At 35.2% G+C, this 11,780-nt stretch overlaps 1 long non-coding RNA gene across 1 annotated transcript in view; it reads left to right on the plus strand.

The window, feature by feature from the left end:
- Nucleotides 1-11,780, plus strand: part of LOC113944166 — a 15,027-nt gene extending 3,247 nt beyond the window's left edge. Inside the window, exons 2-3 of the long non-coding RNA XR_003526601.1 lie at nucleotides 2,677-2,752; nucleotides 10,822-11,780. This is a non-coding gene — a long non-coding RNA (uncharacterized LOC113944166). The remainder of the gene's footprint in view (nucleotides 1-2,676; nucleotides 2,753-10,821) is intronic.

Raw genomic sequence — 11,780 nt, forward strand, 5'->3', positions numbered from 1 at the left:
CTCTTCTCTTCTCTTCTCTTCTCTTCTCTTCTCTTCTCTTCTCTTCTTCAGTAAACCAGAATATATTTACAGAGATGACTTAAGTGCCTAAAGAGACATCCAGTTTCCTGGGCTGAAACCAGAACTGATAGAAGATGTAACTGAAAATAATATTTCTAGTTGTCTTTCTTTTTGTAAAGATTCTTCTCAGAAGAGGAATCTCAGGATGTTTCATCTCGCACACCATATGTGAAAATCTGAATTATCTAAAAAATTATCATATGTTTCTGTCATGTAAACCATGCTTAATATCTAAAAAGCTGTATAATGCCACAAGGACATTTCCAGTGGGGTTTATTGAATATTGGGAATAATGGAATTTAGCTTAGTAAGGCTTTCTATATTTTTTTTGCCTTTGAATGAGATATGAACTTTAATTAAATATTTGTAACAGTTCTGTCCCATCTGGATGCTTTAATGACTAATGACTTCTGTAGCCAGTCTCCAGTATTTCTCTCACTGAGCACACTAATAACATCTAGACCCTCTGCATACCTGTTAGTTGCCTGAAACTTTTAGACTATTAGTAGCTGACGGGTTTACTTTTACCAAATCTGGCCAAGATTAGTCATTGCATTAAAAAAAATCACTGTGAGGAGGGCAGGGAAGCAAAAACTATAGTGATCAATATTTCTTGATATCCTTAAGAAATAAGCCTGAAAAAAAATGGTGCTAACAACATATTTCCATAGCCTATCCTTTACATATGACTCATGGACTCCCTTCCTTTTGGAAACTTTGTTCTTGGTGTCTTTTAAAACTTTTCACATTTTCATATAATGGTGACACCAGGGATCTTTTCTTTTTGCTGGCATGAAGCTGTGTATCCAACTCTTGGGAAATGCAGGTTTAAGAACTTCTTTTGCTTCTACCCCATCTCTTCCCCAGTAGGGCAAGGATTACTCTTTGAGGGAGCCTGTGTCTTTTTTTCAAAATAGTTTTAAAGGTTGAAGGTTTATTTTTTAAGTCTTTTTAAATATTAGTATTATTTTAAAATAATGCTGTGCATTTAAAATAATATGTGTCTACATTTTCTTCCCTTGTGTCCTCTGGGTGACACGGTCTTTAAGCAATACAATGTTCTTGCATCAATACACTCAAACATGGAGCTTAATACCCTGCATTATGTTCCTGGAGGCCCCACTAATCTTGCTAACAGCTGCAGAAGAATGGAAGTGATGCTTTTAAATGTTTGTTGTTGACTATTATGAAGAGAAAGTATCTGATCTACTTTCTGGTCTTTCAAGGCGTGCAAAGTTGAGCAGATTCCCCATCCTACGCCTCTTACTGAAGACAAGGACTCTCTTGGAGATGGAATTCGTTTTTCCAGCTATTCCCACACTAAATCAGAGAAGAGACAGCGTTGGGTTAGATGGTGACAAAATAGGGGACTACAATATGAAAACTCCTTGATAATTAATTAATTAAGTAAGTAATGTTCTTAGAAGACCAACTTCTGCTTATATGTTCACTGAAGCAAACATTATGCTGGTCTGCAGTTTACAGGATGCTTTCCTATAGATAGAAAGTACATTATTGGGTCTGTGAAACTCATTCATTTTGAACCAAAGTAATCTGGGCACATGAAGGAAACCTTTTGTGCAAAAAAACCAACACTTGCACAAACAACTGAATTTTATCTCTTCTCGCCTCCTGCATGGATTTTTTGTGACTGGACTTAGGCAATAACAGAGAGAAGAGAACCCACCAACGCTCTCCATACTTCTCCAGTCAGATGATAGTCTTTTGACAACACAGGATAGCTATTTCCACTTCATATTGTAATTGTTTAGAAGTATAGTTCCTTCCTTACCCTTTCTTTACATTATAGTTTCTGCTGAGAAATCCTTGCTGCAGAGATCCTTCCTGTTTAGTTATACCAGCATGAACTTCTTTGTCATCTTCCAGTTCAGTGGTGATCTACCTCTTCAACTGATATGTTTCTTTGGTAGATGGGAACAGTGACATAAATTCTGGTATTTTAATTTTTTACTATTCATCTGTTTTACCCTGTGAAGCTCATGTGTATTTCAAGTAATTTTTAAACCATGTGGGTTCTGCTGTCAGAATGAAAGGTAGGTCTCTTGTTCGTTAAGTATTGTTTCTGATCATATAGCAGTTATCAATGGTTTCTGTGCCAAGTTCTTGCCAAAATTCTACTAGACATTTACAGTCTTGTGTGATGTTCCTAGACGAGCTTAAGAAGTCCTTCTTGTTTGGAAAGTCCACATCATGAATATAATTTCTGTTTTAGATGTGTGATATGCTGAAGTGACTGGAAAAGTGCAGGTGTATAAGTATTAACACTCAAAAGTTTTAAAATAAGCCTTTAATGTAGCTCTTTAAAATAACTCTTCAAATGTATGCATTCAAACTAAAACCATATGCTAGTCTATGTTTGCAACTGTTTTTGTAAGACCATATGCAGAGAGATATTCTACTTTAAAAAAAAGTAACAACAAACGTATCTTTGTACTTACTTATCTGGGGTATTATAAACAACATTTTTGGTTTATATTGGTTTAGCATTCATTCTTGCAAACCCTTTACCTATATTTTTGTTATTCAAAAGTACCAATAAAGACAGTGAACAGCGCTTTTTTTGTTTCTTTTTAAATTTTTTTAACTTGTAAATAGGCCATGAAGCCATGGTGAGACACCCTGTCAAACTTGTGTAGAATTTCTGTGGGTCCCTGGGATCCTGGTTCAGAAGGTCAGTGTTGAAATTCTACTTCATTACACAAATGTATGGCCGTATGCTGCCATCTGTCTGCTCTGCAGCTGGGAGTCAAGTGCACCATTAGTTTTATGTATCAAATTGCAGCTATTTTCTATGTTTCTGAAAAGCTTTAAAGGCTTCTGATGTACTATTTTAGCTCATTTCAAAGCAGTTTCTTGGTCTGCTTTGGCTTTTCATGGGAAAGCAGACTGCAAGGCTGAAAGGTTTGACATATATAAACAGGTTATTTTTTCTCTACTCCCCAAGACAGTACCATTCTTATCATCTTTAGAGAATGAAAGAAGAACCAAATTGGTGTTGTTTGTGATATCTGCCATTTTTGCAACTATTACTGTGACTATGTACCACCATATTCCAAAATACTGTATGAGAACTCAAAATGTTAATTCAAGCCAAAGCCTATGATGGACTTTTTCTTAATTCATTTTTTATAAAAGCCTTGAGACAGAATTCGGACTGACTAGCATCCTACAAATTCTGTATGTTTAAGACTATTAAACATCATTATTGTGATAAAAAATATAAGGGGAGAAAGAAATGGCATGTTGTGGCTTAAACCCATCTGGAAACTAAGCACCTTGCAGACACTCGCTCACTTCCCACCCTGCCTGCCCTCACAGTGGGGAAGAGAATTGAGAAAAGAAGCAAAACTCATAGGTTAGGATAAGAACAGTTTAATAGAGTAAAAGTATTATAATAACATTAATGATAATAATAACAATACTACTACTTATAATAATTGTCATGAAAATGAGAGAGGGAGAGGAATAAAACCCGAGAGAAACAAGAAACAGCTGCTCACCACCCACTGACCAGTGCCCAGCCCACCCCCAAGCAGTGATCGGCCCCTCCCAGCCAACTCCCCCCAGTTTGTGTACTGAGTGTGACATCCTATGCTATGGAATATCCCTTTGCCACTTCAGGTCAGCTCTCCTGGCCATGTTCCCTGCAGTTCCTTCTGCAGCTACTCACTTGACTTAGGGTAAGAACCACTTAGCAACATCCAAAACATCAGTGTGTTGTCAACATGATTCCCATAGTAAACCCAAAACACAGCAGTGAATCAGCTATTACTCTATCCCATGCAAAACCAGGACATGGCACAATATTCATTTATTCTCTTCTTGTAATATGATGAGACTGATACTGTAAGTTTTATTAATTTATTCCATTTTTTTTCAGATCTTAACATTTCATTCTTCCCCAGTGCCATTTTGTCCATTTTAAGTTATGATGCATGACCAAGTAGACGGTGAACACAAAATAATTTGTATAGCTCACATCATATCCATTTGACCATGCCAACATTAAGAAACTATTTGATAATTTCAAATTAGACAAATTGATAATTTGACAAATTTTTAACTTTATCAATTTCCAACTTGAAATTGTCAATATTATCTATAATACTTATTGTACCGTGTTTTAGTGAATTCATGTCTTCAAAAACTAAGAAATGAGTATATGACATGATACTACTTTCCAACTCCAGAGGGAAAACCTTTTTCAAACTACCACAACTTCACAGGCAAGAAGACTAGTTTTTATGTAGGTGCTATGTTTGAGATTTGTATTTATACTCCAAACTATTTAATCCAAAAAAAAGATGTTATTCAAATACTGAACATTTACAAATCTGCTCCAGAAGTTGATTTCTTTTAGCTAAACCCTAGATAACCCCTTCAGATTAAAAGCAAAGATATTTGTTATTGCAATAATCATGAAGAATAACAGTTACATTTTCTGAAATAGGAAAGCAATTTGGCAAACTGTGCATATATTTTCCATGTAGTCAGCCATTTCATTACAGTAAAACAAATCAAGAGAATATATTTTTATAAAATGCTGTTTCATTATTATTTAAACTATAATTTTCCCAGATAAACAGCATTGTGCATTTTACCCATATGCAAAAACACTTGTAAAACTAAGAGATTAATGGAGGGTCATCATTTACATCAAAGCTTAGGGGAATGAATTCTTACCTTTATGTTCTTGTGAGGAATATGAAGGTAATAAAACCAACATTTATTCTGAGTTTTTTTTCAAGAATACGTGCTGTTAAATAGTATTGCTAAACTTAATACACAGACTGTTTTCAAAAGAACAGATCAGGAAAGATCAGAAATGACATCTAGAATTTCCAGTGTGAAGTTCAAAGCATTAGAAATGCTGAGGAGTTTTTATGACACTTTTCTTAATTATGTTCTTTATGCCCTTTAATTAGCAAATTAACAGAGTTTTTAACTTTGATTTTTTTTTCCCATGAGAATTATCAATCAACATTAATGCTTTTTAGTGAAGACTGGTTTTATTTCAAAATACTTCTGCTTTCTGCAAATAACACAATGAAACTGTCAAAGCACCCTGCCCACTACTGTTTTAGCAGGTGGTCATATCATAAGCACGATAAAATAAATGGGTTTGTTGTTGTTGTTCAATTTACTTTTCTTTCTTTCCAAGTAGATCATGTTCCTTAAGTTTCTAATATAAGCATTATGAAAAATTCACAGCACAGACCTGTAAACCCTGGGGAAAATGTTACCTAAAAGAGATTTAAACTGTAAAATTTTAAGTAATTTTTTAACAAACCATATTTTTAGCAGTGCTCACCCAGTAGCTCTATCTCAGTGTGTATGTTTCATGAAAATCATGTAAAAGATACTTCTTTCCTAGTTAGAGTTTGATTCACAATGCAGTATCTCTGGCAGAAAGAGCTTAAGCAATCGCTTGAGTGCCTTCAGTGTTTTAACAGCCACACAGTCAATTTAACTCAGTTTAAAAGTATCCATCATCAGATAGTCCATTTTTGTTAAACAGCCAGTGGATGTTATGCAGTCTGAACTGCTGGGAGGTTAAATCACATAATCAAAATGTGATGCTGAATAATATGGCTTGTAAGAAACTGGTTAATCCTATCTTCTGAGGCCATTGTAACAAAAGTGATGGTTACATTATATTAACTAGAGCCACTGAGATTGAATTTTTGTACTATTTTCTGTGGAGATTGGGGGCTTTTTGTTTGTCCAGGTCTAATTTGGTAAATCTTAGGGTAAATTAGCATTCTTTCTGCTCAGTAGATTCTGCATGTACCACTACTTAAAGTTACTCAAGAACTTTTTCAGCATAGAAGTCTGAACCAGAATTTCTAGTGCTTGGAGGATTCTTGCTGCCTTGATCTCAAAGTGAAGACTCTTGCATCCTTAGCCTTTTGTTCTTCATTTCTAGACTGCTTTCTTCACAATAGATGTGATTGTAGCTGGAGATGCAGTGTTCTGCAGATAAGGGATCACAGCCATACTAAGCTCAATAGTGGTTTGGGTTTTTTCCCAGGATCAGAAACTGCTAGTAGATTTTCATAGGTGTTAGGAATTAAATCAGTAGGAGTTCCAAAGATGGGATGAAATGAAATGAAATTAAATGAAATTAAATTAAATGAAACCAAACAGACTGAAGTTCCTACCCATGGGAAACTTCCCAATTTCTGGGGTTTCCCTTTGATTCAGAGTGAAAATTTTCCCACCAAAATGAAATTTGAAAAGTCTGATCAGTTCTATTTTGAAGTCCTCTTCAAGTATGTTCTCAAAAAGATTCCCAACTACATGGCTTTCTTCCCCCTCATCTCTCCTGTTTCCTACATAAAAAAGTGTTTTGTGTATTACTCTTTCATTTTTCTTCCAGTCTTCCGGTTTGTCCTCTCAAACTTGCTCCACAGAGTTTGCCTTCTGCCAAAGTACTGCAACTTGTTCTTTCTTTCATGATGCAATCAAATACTCATACTGTATTGAAAGCATGATCAGTAAATGATATTGTTTAGTTTTATGTTCTTATGAATGTGTATAGTTCTTTCTGTGAAAATAATGCAATTTCACTGATCAGAGGAATTTATCATCTTGTACCAGTAGGGGAAGTCTCTGATTTGTGTGTGACAGAAATCCACAAAACAGATCAAAGTACTCTTTTGTTCAGAATGCTTGAATGCATCTTTCTGCACAAGAAAAGAAAAAAAAAATAGAAAAAAAAAGATGTGGTTTCAGTTAACTGTATTTTCACAATAATAATCCTTTGATATTAATCTGGATGCTCAGGTAAAAGGTAGGCTTTCCAGCAACACAGCAGTCCCCTTTGAAGATCTAGCTGTCCTTATAGCACAAATGCTCTATTTTCTTCTATTTGGGTTCATCCACTGAAACAAAAGCTAGACTGGAAAGCCCTTGCTGAAAAGAAAATTCTTACTGGAGAGTGACTGCTAAGAAACAGTGTCTCATTAAGTTTCCCCAAGACTTTCATCTTGCAGCTACTAGCAGAAAACTCAATACAGCTCACAGCTCTCCTAGCTCAAGACTTTAAAAGCATAATCCATTTATGAAATAGGCTTGGTTGCTCCTGTTTCCTTTAATGTGAGAACCCTTTGTCTCATGGCCTGTGAGTCTGCTCTCCATCTACTTGCATGCTTCTCCCTGAAAGTGAGACCAGATTAATAGTAAATGGGTGTACTTGTCAAGATTTCCACTTGCTGAGAATTTCTAAAAACAAGGAGGAATGCTGTACAGATGAAAGCTTAGATCTGCTGTATGAAAGTGAATACTCTGGCTTGATAATATTGAGTGGGCTGGAATAATTAGTGCAACAAACAAGTAAAAATATCTCAGTTGTACTTTAACCTTCTTAGAACCGGAATGGTTGTGCCATCAATGTGGGTTACCTAGTGGTGTGATAAGAATAATCACTCTTGTCAATATGTAATATGGTACACGCTATTAGGAGAGCCTCACAGGCGCTATCTAGCCAATCCCCTGCCATATGGCTTCCTGTCCTGTTGCCTGAATCGAGTGGAACTAAGTGAGAATTTTGAATGTTCAGTGCTGGAGAGAGGACAGCTATAAGCCAAGAGAGAGGCTATCTCTTTCCTGTCTTCATACTCTCACCTTCCTCCAAATTCAAATTTTATTGCAGTCCTTTCAGCTCACCTGTCAAATTCCTGTTATTTTTATCTGTCATGCTTATATAGATGAACTGTGTAATCCACTTTTGCTGCTTGAAAATAGGATGATACTCATCTCTGGGTAAGTAGGTCAAATTTGTCTTTTTATGATTATTGACATTTTTTTTATGGCCCTGCTATTTTACTCCTGTCAGCTGTAATGCACATGTGGAAGCACTCAAGGTAACATTAAAGATAGATGGGATAATCGCTGCAACTTGCTGCTGCATTGAGAAATGTAGTGTAACTACTTCTGCAGTGGAGGTCAGCTTCCAGAGGGCACACAAAGTACCAGCACCATTTATATCTTTGATCTCTGGTTAGAATGAGTGAGTATTGAGACTGAACTATATGCCTCCCCGAGGTCCCCCTTTATCCTGGAGATAAAGAAAGTTTGCTTTGCCGTAAATCGGAGCTTTCCATCTCCAGAAAAATCAGTCCAATGCTTTCCAAGACTACTAAAAGCTCTGTGGAAATAAAAGTAAATGAAGTAGATTATCAATTGCTCTCTGTTGGCATCATGGGTGACTTAAGTGTTTTGCATGTTCTCGAGTAAAAGTGAAAAAACCCTAAACTGTGTAAAAAATAATTTCTTTTCATATTTATAGTGCACTCTACCAAATACAGTTGTGAGTTAAATGGTTCTAATTTTCATTTCTAGCAGATTTGGGCCATTTAAAATGACTGATGTGCATCTTGGTATAATGAGAGCAGAATGTGAAAAAGAAATAAGGCCAAATAAAGATTGAGACAGAAAAAAGGAGTTAACAGTACTCTGTTTAAAAAAAAAGAAAAAAAAAAAGAAAGTGAGAAAAAGTAAAATGTGCATCTAAAGAAACCGTTGCTCAGCTCAACACATCAGGGACATGAATTTCCTTTCATTTGACAGATTTCTTGACAGCTTTGGAATTAGTAATCCTTAAGTAAGGTTTTCGCTTGAATAAAAATGATTTTCCATTGGAAATTGGTAATTTTATTCCCAAAATTAAGCAGAGACAACCTACAACTTCTGAAAACAATATTAAATAATCTGTGACACTGAAAATTATGATTAAAAATTAATTTACAATTTATGGTCAAGTCATCCAACTTCATTCTCATGTGAAAAAAAATTTCATTACATATTCCATTCTATCCGCATAGCATATTTAAAGTTTCCTCTCCTGTTGATTATGTCTGTGACTTCAAGCATGGAAATGACTGTCAATTTTTTTCATTTTGTTCTTCTGAAATCAGTGATATTTTTCTTTGAACTACTGCTATTCAAAAGAAGTGGATCAGGGAGTGATTCAGAGGGGTTCCCCTTGGTATTTTGTAGGAACGGCAGAAGTCTCTTCTTAAAAGTTAGCTACAATACATAAATCAGGAGTAATATTGTACTCTTCTGTGCAACTACATCTGTAACTAAGATCAGAATCTGAGTGTACAGACAAGACAATGGCTACAGATCAGACTTTATTTTTAAGACAAGAAACAGAAATGGATTGGACACAGTACCTATGTAAATCTATGTAAGTACAGATTTTCAAAATCAGAAAAAAGAGTGGAACCTTTTAAAGTTCAACAAAGGCAGTGCAGGGTCCTGAATCTGAGGAGGAATAACCCCACGCACCACTACAGGCTGGGGGCCAACCTGCCGGAAAGCAGCTCTGGAGAGGAGGACCTGGGGGTCCTGGTGGACAACAAGCCCATTTGTGTTACTGTACTTGGGAGATGATAACAGCAAATGATGTCTTATCTTTAATATATATAATTTGGGGACAGGGAAAAATAGTCCCTGGTTCCATGTAGTCAAAGCTAATTACCAAAGAAAGCCAAACAATGCAAAAGACAGAGTTTGCAAGCACATGTAGAAACTTTGGTTGTGGAACAGTCTGAAATGCCTGTTTAGAAGGTCTGTTTTTCTTCTGCATAAATATGATGGTCATTGGTATTTTATTCTGACAGCTGCACAAGGTAAAATTTAGTGGCCCCTCTTTGAATTATGGTGTCATTCCTCTTACAGTATGCTCTTACAGTACTCCACATAAACATCTAGTCAGTAACTTGTGAAAGATGTACTCTTGAACCCTCTCCATCTTGTTAAACCCCTGTCTTAGATATGACCATCTTACTGCTGCATTAAGTTCTTCATTCAACACATTACCATATTTCATGCATATTTTGTGTTTTAAAAATGTGTGATTTCTTCAGAACTAGTAAAATGAGAAATTGAAGTGGATCCAGCAAAGGAGTTTTACGAAACAAATTCTTTAAATAATAACTTCTGGGTTTTTATATATAGCACAATTTAATGTTGGGTTAATATTTAAATAATAAACATAATTATTAAAAATTCAGCAGCACTGTGTTTTAATCAAAATGCATTTCTGTATGGCAGTGTTCCTCAATCTTCTTTTAACCATTATTGCTAGTAAAAATATTATGGAGATGGTGAGCGACCATGTATTTATTTGTGTTTAAGTTCCAGTAGGTTGACAGAAAAGCTGTAGAAATAAGCATGAAATAGTATGCATGACCTATTTTGCTAGGTAGCGTTAAAAGAGCTAATTCTGATGACCTTGTTTTAACTTTTATAGTAGGAGGAAACTGTAACAAAGTTGCAAAAGAAACCATCAATACCGAGTTAATGCATGCTTTAAATTAGATTTGCCTTGTCAGCACTAAAATGACAACGAACATGATTTAGTAACTTTTTCTCTCACTGTACTCTCCAGAGGGCTTTCTTTCCTCCCAAAGCTTTTAGAAAGACCTTTGTTAAAAAAAAAATGAAGTTCCACTGTTAGATAAGGGTGCCCTCTTATGGAGACTATGGGCACAAAGTCTCGTCGGGTATTTCAAGATTTTTTTGAAGGGCTTAATAGGTTTACTTTACAAATCAACACAGTGGGTGGTCAGTAACTCAGCAGGTGGACAAGTAACAAAATGTGTAATTTAGAAAGCAGAGATAAGCATTTCATTTCATTGTTGTATCCTCTTATGAAAATGTTCCTCTTTAGGGCAGGTTTGCCTTTTGCCTTTGACTCCAACAACTACTGAATTTCTCTTTCGATTACAGGTAGAAATTGTACAAGTACAATTAACACTGATGGAGAAAAAATTATTCAACACGTGGGGGAAAAATGAAATGTGAATAGCTGAGGTAAGGCTTGATTTAAATTAATAATTTTGTAAATGCACCTAATCTCTACCCAGATTCATTTTCAGTATTAATTTCTTAACACATATTTAGGGTTTAAGTCAGAATAAAGGTATGTATTTCATATGTGTAAACTAGATCCAACTTCATCTGTATTATTCTGTGTGTTTTCATTTTGGAAAATCAGACAAATAATTCCATGGATCCACTTTATGAATAGAAATATTTACTTCATTTCCTACTAAAAACTTATTTATTGTTAATAAACTTTTTTTCTTTCTACTCTAAAGCGTTTTTAAAGTGGCAATCAAAATGCTATTAATGTTTTTCATCTATCCACAACTTTTCAGTCTTTTATATTCCATCCTCACAGATATAATGACATATGCAGCAATGCAGAAGTTTTTTCATTTGGATTCATTAATATAATGTGACTGGAAAGATACGTGAAAAATCCAAGATCTGATGCAGGCCAAAATAATGAGTTAGGATACAGAAATACTGTATAAGTATTTCTATTAATATTCAAAATTAAGCAGAATGGTTTAGATGTTAGTGTGCTAATGAATTGCTTAAGCAAGAGTTAAATATCTTTAAACGTATTTTCTTCACTGGTAACATTGAAAGTATTGAACATTGAAAATAAGCTTGTCTTTTTTAGTATCTAAAGATCTGAATAGCTTGTGTCCAAGAGAAAAAGGAGTCACCTGAGGAGCCCTATGAATCATTGACATATTTTTTTGTTGCTTTTTACTGTGTAGCACATTTTACCTTTTGCTTTATAAGAAGGTAAATAGAAAGCTGCAGTTGGAGTTACTCTGACAAACAAATGCAGTTTTACTGAGGCTATTTGTGGAAAACTGTTCTGCTGCCCCCAC

The sequence above is a fragment of the Corapipo altera genome, unplaced genomic scaffold (genome assembly GCF_003945725.1).
Source record: "Corapipo altera isolate COAL_440 unplaced genomic scaffold, ASM394572v1 45, whole genome shotgun sequence".
NCBI classification, from domain to species: Eukaryota; Metazoa; Chordata; class Aves; order Passeriformes; family Pipridae; genus Corapipo; species Corapipo altera.